The 14,645-nt window shown below is 47.9% G+C and overlaps 1 protein-coding gene across 1 annotated transcript in view; it reads right to left on the bottom strand.

The window, feature by feature from the left end:
- CTBP2 (C-terminal binding protein 2) overlaps positions 1-904 on the bottom strand; it is a 130,985-nt gene extending 130,081 nt beyond the window's left edge. The window contains exon 1 of the mRNA XM_041415895.1: positions 786-904. The gene's annotated coding sequence lies outside the window, so the exon portion shown is untranslated. The remainder of the gene's footprint in view (positions 1-785) is intronic.
- Positions 905-14,645: the final 13,741 nt, after the last annotated feature.

Raw genomic sequence — 14,645 nt, forward strand, 5'->3', positions numbered from 1 at the left:
TAGGGATAGCAGGGAAGGGTTTAAAATGTCCAGATCGAGGTGTGTGTGGGGGGGAAATATACGTAATAAAGAAATAAATAGTGGGGAAATTGTTGTGAGCTCTGGCGGAGGGGTACGAGGTGGGAGGGAAGGAGCGAGGCGCGGCCCCGCGGACACCGCGCACCTCCGCGGAGCTGGAAGCGTGCAGAGTTGCTAAGTGACTGAGGGGCGAGCGCGGTTATTCAGCAGTAATAATTTTTTTAAATTAAAATTAAAAAAAAAATTAAAAACACTAAACCAATATTTTTCCCCTCCGCAATCTACCTAAAATTAAGATTAGGAAAAAAAAAAAAAAAGGCAATAACTAAATACACTATCTCCCCCCCCACCACCGAAAAAATAATAAAAATTGTAAGCGCAGCGCAAGGCGGCGGCTGCTCCGCGTCCCCCGGAGCATCGGCCGCGCCGCACCGCGGGGTTCCCCCCTTGCCCAAACTTTCCTGCCGCCGCCGCCCCGTTAATCCCCCGGCAGATGTTGTCGGCGGCTCTCGGCACTAAGTAAACAATGCGGGGCCCGGCACAACAAAAGATTTCCCACTTCACCCCGCCGCTCCGCGCCCACCCGCGCAACTTGCGCGGCCGCCTCCCACCACCATCACATTTCCACCTACCCTCCCCTGCTCGGATTATTTTATTTTTTTTGCCCGCTCTGTGCCCCCTCGCCGGTGAGGTCGACTAAAGCAAAGATGTCCTCGCTTTTCCCTTGTCCTTCTCGCCGGGAAGCGCAGCCGCCGCCGCTCCCTTACCTGCTCCCGGCCGCCGCCAGCCCCGCGCCGCTCTTCACCGCCGCATCCCTTCCCGCATCCACCGCCGGGCTCTGCCTGCCGGAGATCCACCTTAAAAACGCCACCCGCTCGCACACCGCACAAAAAAAAAAAAAAAAAAAAAAAAAAAAAACCAACTTAATCCTTCCCCCCCACCCCCCCTTTCCCCGCTCTCCTGCTCCGCCCGCCGCCGCGCCGGGAGCGGACGGGGGCACCGGAGCCCCGCAGCAGCAGCGGAGAGGATGCTAATTGCAACTTGGGGGGGAGGGCCGCGCTTCCCCCCCCCCCCCCCCTCCTTCTTTCCTTTTTTTTTTTTTTTTTTTTTTTTTTTTTTTTTTTTTTTTTTTTTTTTTTTGGCAATAGGCGGGGTCTCTCCTTGCAAACCAATGACACAAACCCACATGGACCAGCCTCGCCCCCTATAGATACTCTTCACTACAAATAGGCTCTCTCGGGGGATTAGTGGATCAGCTAAAGTACAAACAGACGCAGCGAGGAAGGGGCGGGGGCTCCGCGGCAGCGCCGGCACCGCCGCCGGCCCCGGGGGACGCCCGGCTCGGCCCCCGCGCCGCGCTCGCATCCCGGCCCCGCAGCGCGGCCGGAGCGACGCGGAGAGCCCGGCGGAGAAAGGCCAGCGGGGATAGAGGGATAGAGGCCAGCGGGGATGCGCGGCCCGCGCTGTTGACATCCCCGAGGCCGGCGGGGCTGCCGCGGCGCCCGGTTTGCTGCCAGCGCGGAGCGGCCGCGGCCGGGCGGTCGGCTGGGTGCGAGATAGCGGGAGCGCGCTCGGCGCGCATCTGTTTGTATTCGTGCGCCGTATTACCCCCGTAGATTTTGGGAATTAATGTTTTGACAGACGTTCTTCATCTGCTTATCACAAGAATGTGGGCAGGTGGTGATCCCATCTTTTTGTTGTATAATCATCGAGCCTCCTGCATTATATATATCCCGCGCTTCTCAATCAGCCTGGGAAACAGTACATTCCTTTTCTCAAATAAAACCCTTGAACCGGCTCAATTGTCCATCACAATAAATAAGCGAGCTTCAGTTTTTGTGGGTGGAATTACACGGTTAAGGGCCTAAAGATCCTGATTCTTAGGAGCACGTTGTATGTCCTCAGCGGATGTTCACACCACGTCCATCATTTGTCCTCCCAGCACCTGCTGCCGGGGGCTGCTGCTGCTGCTGTCCCGCAGAAGCTGGAGCCTCACGTGGCCTCGGCTCACCAGGATTCCCCGTGGTGTCAGCACAGAGATGGCCACAGCTGTGATGCCCAGGCTCTGCGCCATGTGGGTACAGCCAGGCACCTCAATGGAGATTTTAGCAAAATACAGCAGCTTTCAGCTGGAAGATGCATCTGATTCTGCGCTTTTCCCTTTGGCAAAAGTTGCTCTAAAGGGAAAACTCTGCTTGCCTGGAGGAAACCTCAACATGAAAATCACAATTTCCGTATTACTGGGACTTTTTGGATTTCCTTCATCAGCAGCACTGCTAACTGTCAAAATATTGTGGGCAGCTCCTTTGCATGTGGGATGTGGGCTGCAGTGGATGGAGGGATTTGCGCTGACCGAAGCCTTGTCCCAGGCATTGCAGTGGGGATTTTTGTACATCACAACCCCGCTCTCTCTTTCCTTCACCCAATTTGCTGTGTTAAACATTCCACACACAATGTATGGGGAACAGGAACACAGCATGTATGGGCAGGAACACAGCAATTGCTTTCAATAAATAACCTTGAGTTCATGATGTAAACAAAGGCAGTGACATAAGTTGAGGCCAAAGACACAAATAATTATTTCATTACCAGGGCAATTAGGTTACAGGTTGTAAAGGAGAAAGCTCTTAAGCTACACATCTTCGAGTTTAGCAGGGGGCAATCCTCAGGCATGTGGATTTTTCTTCAAACTATTTGGATTGCGATCGAACATTCATCAAGTGTGAAATAGCCTTTGTAATGAGATGCTCAGAAAGAAGATACACAGTGGGTTCAGTGGGAGGCCTGGAACAACGGGGGTTTAACTTCAAATTGCAGCTTTTAAAACTTCCATTCAGATGCTGTCCAACCTTGAAGGAGCTTCAGCTCCTCCAGTGCCTCACTGGTTTGTGTAAAATTTAGTGTATGCTCAGAGTGGGGTGTTTTGGCTTCCCAGAGCTTGAGAGCAGAATTTTGGGACAAGTGGAAGAATTAACAGCCTGAGAGGAGGATTGTTCTGCTGTGTGCAGGCACAGACCAGACTTCTCTTTCCTGCAGGTTGTTTCTAGATTTTACCCAACTTTTGGGCAGATGTTTCAGGCAGTAGGCTGTTACTGAAAAGGAAGATTCTACACATCCCTGAGGCACCCAAGCTTATGGACTAACTGGGGGTGGCTGTGCTGATAATCCCTGCTAGGAGAAACAGTGCTGAAAACGTAGCTGCTGAGGGATACCTGCAAGGAAATCCAAGCTGTTCCTCTATTCTATTTATTTTAATATATCAGTAGCTGTGCTGAAAAGTTCCTGCTAACAATTAGGGAACAAGCTCTTCCAGCATTTCATATTTTGTGAGATCAAACAAACTTTTAAAAATGCTCTTCCTACCATTCACTCCAGTATGAGAACTGGGTGTTTGGGGTGCAGGATTTACAGAATGCCGCTTTTCCCTGCCAGCCAGGGCTCACCTCCCTTGCTGGAACAATGCTGCTTGCCCAGTGTTCCAGCTTTACCCACTAAAACATTACAGAAAGTTTGCAGCCCCTGTGTCTGTACTGTACCATTTGATGAATTTATAATTTATTTTTTTTTTTTAGTAAGGGATGACATGCTTCTCTTGTGGATAACTCGTTTTCCCTGAGCAGGGATTCAGGGGGGTGGGGATGTTGGGATATTGTTTCCTGACCCACATGCTGGCTCGGAGCAGCTGAGCACCCATCGCGCGAGGCTCCGCCAACCGCGAGCACAGCCACGCTTTGCCTCTACGCTTCACCGACACGTCACCCGGGGAGCAGCACCTCCTGCTGCACTGCTGCGGCTCGAGGAGCTAAAAAAATAATAATAATAAATATAATTTGCAGCCTGCTTTTCATAAAAGCGTTGATTTGCAGACGCAAATGTGGGCGTTGATCCTGCAAAGACGACGCTCCTGCGTCGCTTTCCTGTAGCGCGAGGAGTCGCGGAGACTTCAGCTGGATGACTCTCAGTGCATAAATTTCAGCGCCAGCATCTCTCTCCCTGCAGATTTAGAGTATCTGTTGACTAGAATAGACCAGTTATTTTACTGCTCCAAGTGTTTGTGCAACTTAGTTCCTCGGTGCTAGGCAGGAACAGGCAGACACAAATCCTGCCTCGATCCTTCTGAGCCGCATTTGATCGTTCAAAATGAGATTTGGATGTGAGGAACGCCGAGTATCCAGCACCAGCGTCAATACCCCATTTATTTTTTACCAGTTTTTAAAAGGTAACTGGTTTGGAGCGGATATGCTGGCTAGGTTATAATAGATAATCATTACAATAATTGAGAAGGTGCTCATGGTTTTTTTACAAGTGGGTGGCAGGAAACACTTGTTTTCTAGAAATGTGAGTCAAGAGTTTGGTGCATCTGCCTGTAATACAACTCCAATAAGCAGGAATATGAATACAGTAAGGCATTTTCCTTAAAGGGCTTTGTGAGTGTAAATTTGGAGAAATGGAGAAATGGACTGATTTATTTTCCCACACACTCCATTTTTAATATCAGCACTCTATTTTAACTTGAAAATGCATTGAAATAAGCACATCCTTCATTTCACTCCTGTGACTGATGCAAACCAGAGATGGAATTGTTCCAAAACATATTTGGTAAACTGTTATGGACCTGAGAATTTTGAAGAAGAGTTGTTTTTCTCATGGTTTTGATCTCACACCAGACTGACATGAGTGTATAAGCACCATCGAGAACAATTACTTCTAGCGGTGAGCCAAAGTTCCATCATTTGGTATCAGTCTTGTGAAAGTAAGTTCATTAGGAGGATGGTTCACATCACTTTTTATATTATTTACTGTAAGGATGTCATCCACTGTGAGGGATTGCACCGGAGAAAAAAATTGCTCTTAAAGGCAGTGTATCATCTTAGATCAGCAGCTTCCCCCTCCATTCTAGGATCAGTTTTTAGAATTTAATTACTGCTACACTATTTTTTACACATTTAAAAGGTTTTCAACCCAAACTTTGAGTTTCATGCCATAACAGTAACTTAGTACAAGTGAAAAGAACTCATTCATGCTCTTGGTGAGAGCGCAGGGAAAGAAGGGTAGATGCATTTATCTTTTTTTTTTTTTTTTTTTTTTTTTTTTTTTTCTGGTTTAAAAGCACAGTGAATCTTGCTTGTCATCATGAAAAAGAAACCACCAAGGCAAGTTTCAATGTGGAAGTTGCCAGGAATAACAGTTCTCAGTATTCCATGGGACTATCAAAAGTGGATTCCTTATGGGAGATGACCATCATTTGTACTCTTGCTGCCTTGGTGCTTGAGCTGATGGGTTCCCTAGCTCTGATCCCAGACTGCTGTGAGTGGTCAGTGTGCTCCATAAAGGTCCTGAGACCCCAAATCTTCCTTGGTTCTGCCCTTCCTGCCCTCTGCCTCCGGGAGCAGGGCTTGCACATCCTGCGGGGCTCACGCTGGACATTGAGATCCTGCTTGGGAAAGTGTGCATTATTTGCAGCCTAGGCAGAAACTCTCTCAGCTCTTCCTAATTTTGAAAGAAAACCAAGCCCACTTAAAAAAAAAAATAGCCGTTTGTGCTCAGCTGCTGCTGCAAGTTCCTCCAGGAGCAGTTGGCTCCTCTGGCCACGCGCTCCCAGCCCTCCCTGCCTCCTCCTGCTGCCAGCACCAGCATTTGTGCAGCTGCAAGGTGAAGTGGATCAGGGAATGGATCCAGCTGAACACTAATCCCAGGAAAGGGGGGGGGAGTGAAAAAAAAAAAAAAAAAGCTTATTTTTCAGCTGGATCTGCTGCCCAGGCTCTTCTGCCTTCAGCCTCGTGGGGCACATGCTCATGCCAGGAGAGGCTGCGCTGGGAGGAAGGAGCAGGGCTGGCTTTGTGGCAGCCCTGGTTACGCTGCCTGAGGAGCATTTGTCAGGCTGTGACCTCGTGTTAATGTATTACTGTGCCCGTGCCCCGTGCAGGGGAGGTGACAGAAGCATGACGCTGCGTTCTGCAGGAGCTGGGGGAGAAAAGGCTCCCTTGGAGTTCATGTTTCTCCTTTAAACACAGGGACGCGGTTGTGGTGGGGAGACAAGCGTGGGTTGGCAGGGAATGGGGTACCCACACATCATATCAGAATTTATTAATCCTTTCCTAGCTACGACTGCAGCAACAAGTGGGCTGTAAGACCAGCAAAACACCTGGGATCCCCTAATACAATATATAAAACAATTTAGTTCAGCAGTGCATTGATCGTAGTAGTAGCAGTGGTGTTGTAATCTGGGCCCGGCATCGTACTTTCCTCACATCAAATTAAATATAGATTTTGACTGATTTCCACAAAGTCGAGCAAATTTAGGGGCTGGGTGATGTTTTATATAATATGTTGGTGTTATCCCTTCTTGGAAAATTTATTCCCATTGAGAAAGAAAAAGAGTTCCATGCTGAGAACTCTTGAATTGAATCGATGATTAGAACGAGGCAATACATATTACTTCTGCCCTGCTACAGCCACTGAATTCAAATCGGTGGGAAATTCTCAAATCCAGTTCCCTTTGCAAACATGAGCAAAAGGATGCCAACATACAATAAAATTCTCTTTTCATAATCCTGTTGTGTGTTGTTTGTTTTTTTTACCCCTGCATGTGTGTGAAATCATTATGCGGAACTGTTGGGGCATTTTTATTCCCATTTTCTTCGGTTTATATTCTTAAGTGAGGAATTACAAGTCTGGAGAAAAGCCTCGCAGAGTGCATGCACATTTGTACACCCCTTCCATAAAACATCTTAATGTCATCGCTGCATGAGCAGAATTGTTCTGCTGATAGAACACAGGGCTGATGTTTAATCTTTCCAGGAAAGTTTAATGAAAAGTGCTTGAATCAATCTGTCTGGTTTAAAGTTTGAAGGGCATTTGGGTGCCCTAATTTGATGTATGTGCCAGGTGTTTCTAAACAAATAGTTATCAGAAAAAGACACTTCCTGCTCCCTCTCCCTTATCATGGACTTGCTCAACCTTTACCTTCCATAATCTCCAGCTTGTATCAATGGCCTCTGTTTCCAGCATTCTGTAATATCTTAATGGGGAACTCTACAGCACCCAACCTCTAATTCTATAGTTGTTATTTTAAATTAGTTGTGGGGAGATTGAACATTTTAGTGTCGACAGAAGAGAGTCTATTACAAAATGAAAGGGTGCACTGAGCATTCCAAACACTGGAATGCTCCAGCATGGGCATTGCTGGTGTTTGGAAGTGAAACGTGGGATTGTGTTCCTCAGTCCCAACTCACGGGGCCTTATTCTATCTGTCACTCACTGTTTGAATTTCAGTCATGCCTGGGGCATCATCTGAGATCTGTCTGCAAAAGAGCTGGCCAAAGGGACCATGACAGATGTCTAAAACCCTCAAGGGTGTGGGAGAGGGAATAGGGAACGAGGATGAATTCTTATAAGAATATATCAAATCACCATTACGTATCAGCTTTTATATCTGAGCGTCTTTTCTATGGTACAAAATTAAACAATGCACCACTATTTGCTGTGGAGCCAAATCAGCTCATGGGGCTGAAATAATCTTGTACACAGGTCCATCAGGGGTTACTGCACGAGGCCATCTAGGCACAGGCTCTGGGCTCATGCTCTTGGGAGCTGGAAGGGATATTTCTGTTTCTCAGACTTTGCCCTGGGGCGTGCAGTACGAGCCTGTCAGAGACAAGGGCTGGGGCGAGGCCGAGCAGAGCTGGCCCTGCCAGCAGCTCTGACCTTGTCCTCCTTGTGCTGGCTGTCCTTGGGAAGATCATCCCAGTCCCAAAGCACCTGCAGGCTGGTGGCTCAGAGAGGTACCTGGGCAGCAGAGGTGAAGTGCAGAGTCCCTGGGCAGGGCAGGAGAAGCTGCTTCCCGGCCAGCATCCTCCTCAGCAGAGCCTGCAGTCTCCTATGCTAATTAGGAACTTACTGGCAAAAAACTGAAGCAGTGCAGCCCTGCACGAGGCCCTCCGAGGATTTCAGTGCCTGGAAGGCATAAGTTGCGTTTCATTGATAGTACAATTGTGTCTTAAATCTCTGCGGTCACCAGAGATGTAGCAAGCGTGGTGTCAGCTCGGGAGCGGGCGAGGGAAATGCAGATGAGGCAGTGTTGGTACACAGGTACAAAGGGGGCTGAGTGGGTGAGCCTTGTACCCTCCACTGCCATCCAAACAACCCAGGGCCACCCAGCACAGGCCCCTGTGCAGGGCACCACCACCAGGTGGGACTGGCACTGGATCTGGCTGGGAATTTAAAACAGGAACATCGTCCCAGAGGTCAGTGTGGTGTTTGATTCTGCCCATGCACGGGCAGCAAAGCTGCCTGCACTCACCCTGCCAGTTCTGCATTTGGACTGAAGGGTTTCTTATGGGGAAGCAAAGCCCCGTAGCCAAATCTCAGCCAGCCCTGCCAAAAGCTGCTCATCACCAGGTTAATTCAGAACCACAGAATCACAGAGCAGTCTGAGCTGTTGTGTGTGTTGAAGCAAAGGAAAACCCACCTGAAAATAGCCAGTCACAGCTGCTACAGAGAGGGGTGTTGGGTTCTTAAACTGAAGTAGTTATGCATTGGAAGTCCTATTTTGATATAATTACAGTGGTGTAAACATGTCCTGTACCATCTTGCCTATTTTCCTTTCCAAACTGGAAGAAGCTGCACTGGTGCCTGCATTTCTTTTAGCAACTGAATTGTGTCCCCAGGAGGATTTTTGCTGCCTTAACAACAACGTTATCAAAGCAACAGACTTTTGTGGTGAAGACCAGCCCTTAGTTTCTAAGTAAGCATTCTCACTTCTTACTTGGCAGTAAACAAGCTGTAGGAATTGGATTCTTTAAAGAGAAAGATAAAAGGCACGGAAGATCTGGTCTCTTACATTCCTATTTCCTGAATAAACTTTAGAACATGGCAGCCAGAGAAATCAGAGAATGATTAAAGTTTGAAAAGACCTCTAAGATGCCTTCAGTCTTTGCCATTAAATCCCCAGGAAACCTCAATTCCCAGGATCTGTGGAGAGAAAAAAAAAATCTCCAAAACACAGAGACAGGATAGATGTTCCTGTTTGTTCCAGTATATTTTTTGAAATGCCTATGATGCAACCAAATTTCTGCTGCTTTTTAGTACATAACATCTTCTCCTATGGTTTGGGGGAGATTCCAGGATGAGAAGTTTCTGATCCTGTTCTGAGAAGCACTATGTATTCCATGGTGACAGCTAATATAATATAATATAATATAATATGCATATATTGCATTATATATAATATATATTATATAATGCAATAATATATATTATATATTTATTATATATATAAGTATAATTGCAATATAATATATATAATGCAATATATTGCAGGTACCAATTGCATATATATTATATTATTATCTATATTATATATGTAAGATATATATTTTATATATATGTAATAAAATTGCAATATAATATATATAATATAATGCAATATATTGCAGGTACCAACTATGTGTATAGACTGTTGTGGTTTGGGATCTTTCCTTGTCTGGAGCACATCTTTCTTTTCCTCCTGCTTCCCTGTATGAGCTCTGCTCAATCCCTTTGTATCTCAAGGTTTTGGTGAGTGCATCCAGCAGCACGAGGAAGAGTCCTGGGAGGTGCAGCAGTGCCTGGGTGGGTATCTGAGCTGCAGGCACCTCTCCCAAACCAGAATTCCTCTCCCCAAAGCACACGTTTTGGTGTGACCACAAACAGGCAGCAATAGGGGCAGCTGCTCTCCTTGGGAAAGCAAGCAGAAGTCTGCACTAGCCAGGCTCAGAAAATCTGCAGTACTTTGACAAGTGAAGAGGATTTTTCAGTTGCCATTAATGCTGTTTTCTAAGGAAGTTTTAGTTCATGTAATGAAGCATCTCATGGAAAAGTCAGGTGCCTAAAGCTGTGGGGGCTGGCTCTGGAGGGGTTCTGTTGAGAAGCTGGGGAGCAGCAGCAGCAGCAATGCCCCTGAGCTGCTGTGGCTCTCAGCAGTGTGAGCAAACAAGAGTTTGATAAAACACAAATGCATTGTGATTTCCACATAAACCTCTCTCTGTGCCTCTGAGAAGTCTGTTGGGTATGGATCCTGAGCTAAGCTGTTGCTCATTACTGGAATTAACTCATCCTGCCTTTATTGCTGTGCAGCAGCAAGTGTGGGAATAACTCCTGTGAGGAACTCAGCCTAAACTAAAATCCTGGGAAATCGTTTTGGGTAGGGCCTAGGTTTTGTTTAAACAAATAAACAGAAAGTACAAAAAGGAAAGAACTACTCAGAGCCAACCCCAAAGGGATTGTGTCGTGCAAACCAACGTTGGCATTCATCCTCTGCAGGTTTTTATCTAATTTAGATAAATATCTAAATCAAATTTCATTTGCAAAACAAAAAGAGGCACTTAATCTAGAAAATATCAAACTGGGAAACTGGGAAACTTTTTCATTTGGGGCTTTTATTCTACAGGAGGCTATTTCCTGAAATCGTGATGAATTTGCAAATAGTTTCAGCTGTCCCAAAATTACACTTTTCAGCAAACAGCTACTTGTCTGATGAAAATCACTCAGCTGTTACCAAGGTCTTGGCTAGCTCTGGCTGTTACATTTCCAATGGGATTTTGCTACAACAGTTAAGCAGGAGCAGCTTGGGAGTTTAAATATGGATAATTCCCCCCATCCTGTTGCAACTTCTGCAGCTTCAGCTTTTCCCTGGCTCCTGCGTGCTGGGGATGTGCACAGGGATGGCAGCAACTGCTTCTGGAGCATCCTTCAGGAGGAAACAAGGACAAGGTGCAGCATTTGGGATAAATTCCAAAGGAGTTTCAAAGTGTAATTGGAGAGGGAGGGCTGGATGGAGAGCCCAGGTGGAGCTGGGCAGGGCTGGAGGATCTCCATGGGAAGAGCTCCTGTCTGCCAGCTATCAAATATAAATGTTATCTAGTGAGGGAGACTGGGGGGGAAAAAAATAAAAAGCTTTAAAATCCAGTTTTACACACATTGTGTTTTGAGTAAATATTATTTTAGCTATCTAAAGTATTCAAACTAATCACGGCAGTTTCCTTTAATGCCTGCCATTCCAGGCACAGGGTTTATTTACTGTAATGTAATACATCTTGAGGGAATGTCGTATGCAGATATTAGCAATTAACTCATTAATCTAAAAATCACAATTCTTGCAATTAATAGAGCACTGCACAGTCACTCTAATTACAAATTCTGCATAAAAGGCCAGTCTCACAGGGAACATGTAGCCTCCTAATTAGCCAAGATTTCAAAGGCAGACAGAAAATTGAGATGTTGAGGGTCAGGGAGGGAAAAATGTGACTACAGTGCACTGTGAGCATATGTGGCAGCAGGACTGACAAGCAGTGCAGGGAGAGTTTGTGTCTGGGGTGGCACTCACCTGCCCAGGACAGCATTTTGGATTTTGGGGGAGGGCTCCTGTAGCTCCTTCCCAAACTCTTGCAGGGCACTGAGACAGAAGCCTGAGAAAGGCACTGCTGTGCCTCAGGGGCTCGGCAGCCCCTCGGGATGGGGGAATGTGGCCCAGCATTTCCTCCCCAGGTCCCACAGCAGGAGCCTCCCAGCTCCAGGCCAGCAAAGCACTCCTGTGTGGTTGTGGAAGGACAGGAATAATCCTGCTGGTTTCCTTGGGGCTGCTCCCACACTTAAGGACTGGTGGGTTTGGAAGAAGTGCTCAGCATGAAGCAGGAGCAAGTCCTCCATGGCTGGGCATGACCTTGCACTCTTTCAGCATTGTGAGGAATTATGAAGAAATTTTAAATAAAAACAGGTCTTCTAAATTACTTTAAATGATATGATTTCTTTTTTTTTTTAATCTCCTACATAAGTAAAAAGAGTGAGTTTGACTTATATCATCTTCACCACATAATTCAAAAGGTCACAAGGCCTCTAATTACAAAACCTTTTAAGGATTTATTGACTAATAAAACACTATCAACAAAGATATTTATTTTTTAAGCCAATCCTTAAATATTTTGTCTTATGGACTCATGCTACAGGGTAAGCTTTCTTAACCAATCACGTTCTAATACACAAATTTACATGTACTACATTCTAAACTTCTTGTTTACCTTCATAACTACTTTTATTTTTTCTATACCTTAAACTCTAAAACTCTAAACTTTCCTTTTCTTAACGTGTTTCTAATTTAAACTCTAAGCCCACATTCTCACTTCTATCACCTAAGTTTAAAAACCTTTTCCAAGGTCTCAGCTCAAATCTCATGTTTAATTCTAAGCTTTGACTTGCAGACCCAAAGCTCTAAGAATTCAAATTCCAACATTTTGAATTCCAACACAGCATCTCTGGTTTTCCAGCTATAAATGGGAGCAACAAGACACAGTTCCCTTGGTGCTGCTGTGCCAACCGGTGTGGTGCCAGAGCCCTGCAGCCAACACCTGTCCCTGGGGTCACCCAGCTGTCCCTGGAGTCCCCAGCTGTCCCTGGAGTCATCCACCTCCCTCTGGAGTCACCCATCTGCTCCTGGAGTCATCCACCTCCCTCTGGAGTCTCCCACTGGCCCCTGGGGTCACCCATGTGTCCCTGGTGTTCCCACCTGCCTCTGGAGTCACCCACCTGCCCCTGATGTTACCCACCTATCTGGGGAGTCACCCATCTGCCCCTGGGGTCACCCAGCTATCCCTGGAGCCCCCACCCGCCCAGGGATTCACTCGCCTGCCTCTGGAGTCCCCCACCTGCCCCTGAAGTCACTCACCTGTCCTGGGGTCACCCACCTATCTGGGGAGTCACCCACTTTCCCCTGGAGTCACCCACCTGCCCCAAAGCCACCCGCCTGTCCCTGGAGTCACCCACCTCCCTCTGGAGTTAGTCACCTGCCCTTGGAGTCACCCAACTGTCCCTGGAGTCCCCACCTGCCCCTGGGGTCCCCCCTGTCCCTGGGTCTCCACTGTCCCTGTGTCCCCCCATCCCTGGGTCCCCCCTGTCCCTGTGGTCCCCCTGTCCCTGTGTCCCCCCCATCCCTGTGGTCCCCCCCTGTCCCTGGGTCCCCTCTGTCCCTGTGGTTCCCCCCTGTCCCTGTGTCCCCGTTGTCCCTGTGTCCCCGCTGTCCCTGTGCCCCCCCTGTCCCTGTGGTCCCCCCCTGTCCCTGTGCCCCTCCTGTCCCTGTGGTCCCCCCTGTCCCTGGGGTCCCCCCTGTCCCTGGGTCCCCACTGTCCCTGTGTCCCCCCTGTCCCTGTGTCCCCTCTGTCCCTGTGTCCCCCCTGTCCCTGTGGTCCCCGCTGTCCCTGTGTCCCCGCTGTCCCTGTGGTCCCCCCTGTCCCTGTGTCCCTCCTGTCCCTGGGTCCCCCCTGTCCCTGTGTCCCCCCCTGTCCCTGTGTCCCCGCTGTCCCCAGACGGGCCCTGCCCTGCCCGAGCCAGGAGAGCTCTGTGGCCATCCCGCAGCACCGGGCAGTGCAGGCATCCCTGCCAGGGCTCCGGAGCCATCCCCAGGGATGCTGCGGGAAGCGTTTCCTCGCCAGGCCCCCGCCCCGATGCTATTGTAATCTTTATCTGCAAGCAGGAGACGGGGAGGCTGCCAGGACGCGCTGGTGTGGCTGGAAACTGTTGTCAAAAGCTGCCTTAGGGTGGGAAAAGGCCGTGTGGGACAAAGCCTGTTTGACTCGCGGAGCAGAACCAGGACTGCAGCGCTGCCTTCGCTTCCCTTGGATTGTGTCCCTGGGCTCCAGCCCCCCGAGGAGTCTGCAAGCTTATGGGTTTTGTCCCAAAGAGAGTATTTTTTTCATCGTAGATTTTTTAGTGATCATGTCCCAGAGAAAAACCCCTGTGTGGGCAGCAATCTTTTTAGGCAGCACCAGTTTTTCCAGGAAGCACATCCCATTATCCTGTCTTGCTTACAGGACCCTTTCAACTCAAAACAAACCATCACTGGCTGCGAAAACACCCTTGAAGGACGCTGAAAGGCACAGAGTAAAAAAAAAGTCTGAGATCTTTTGGGGACTAAGAATGATTAAATGATGTTTAGGAGAGAACTGAAGCAGGTGAAACTTCATCCTAAGGAAAAACACTGTCTGCCTACCACTGATAAGACAGAACTGCAGAGAGGGGTGGGATCTTGGAGGTGGAAGTTGGCCCAAAATCCCACAGAGAGAGGAGGGCTCGGAAGTGATACCAGATTTTTTTGTCATTTATTGGGCCATGCCAGTAACTGCTGGTGCTGCAGTGGGACAGGAACCATGGTCACCCCTGGAGAGCACTTGAAAAGTGATCAGAAAAGTGGTTAGAGTAAGAAGGAAAGGTTCATTTTGCTGTAAAAGTGGATAAAATGCCTAAAAAAAAGAAGTTTTGCTAAAATTACAGCCTGTGGATTATTTTTTGCTGGGAGCAGAGTGAATCTGATGTATTTTTTAATAACAAAGGACATGGGAATAAACAGGAGCTATTCATATATCCTTGCAGGATGCCCTGGCTGGGAGTGGGGTGAAGCTGCAAAGATCTCCAGGGCTCTTGGCTTGTCTTTGCCCTTTCCCTCCTTGTCTTAACCCAATTGTGCCCGACCTGGCTGTGCTGCAGCCGGGCACTGCGACCCGACCTATGGCCAGGGCTGTTGGGAAACTCTGATTAATTCATGCCTGTAAAGCTTTGCTGGGGCTTGGCAGGAAAGGCACAAAGGGTACAGGGAGTAC

This window comes from Onychostruthus taczanowskii, unplaced genomic scaffold (assembly GCF_017590055.1).
Source record: "Onychostruthus taczanowskii isolate IOZ18803 unplaced genomic scaffold, ASM1759005v1 scaffold5, whole genome shotgun sequence".
NCBI classification, from domain to species: domain Eukaryota; kingdom Metazoa; phylum Chordata; class Aves; order Passeriformes; family Passeridae; genus Onychostruthus; species Onychostruthus taczanowskii.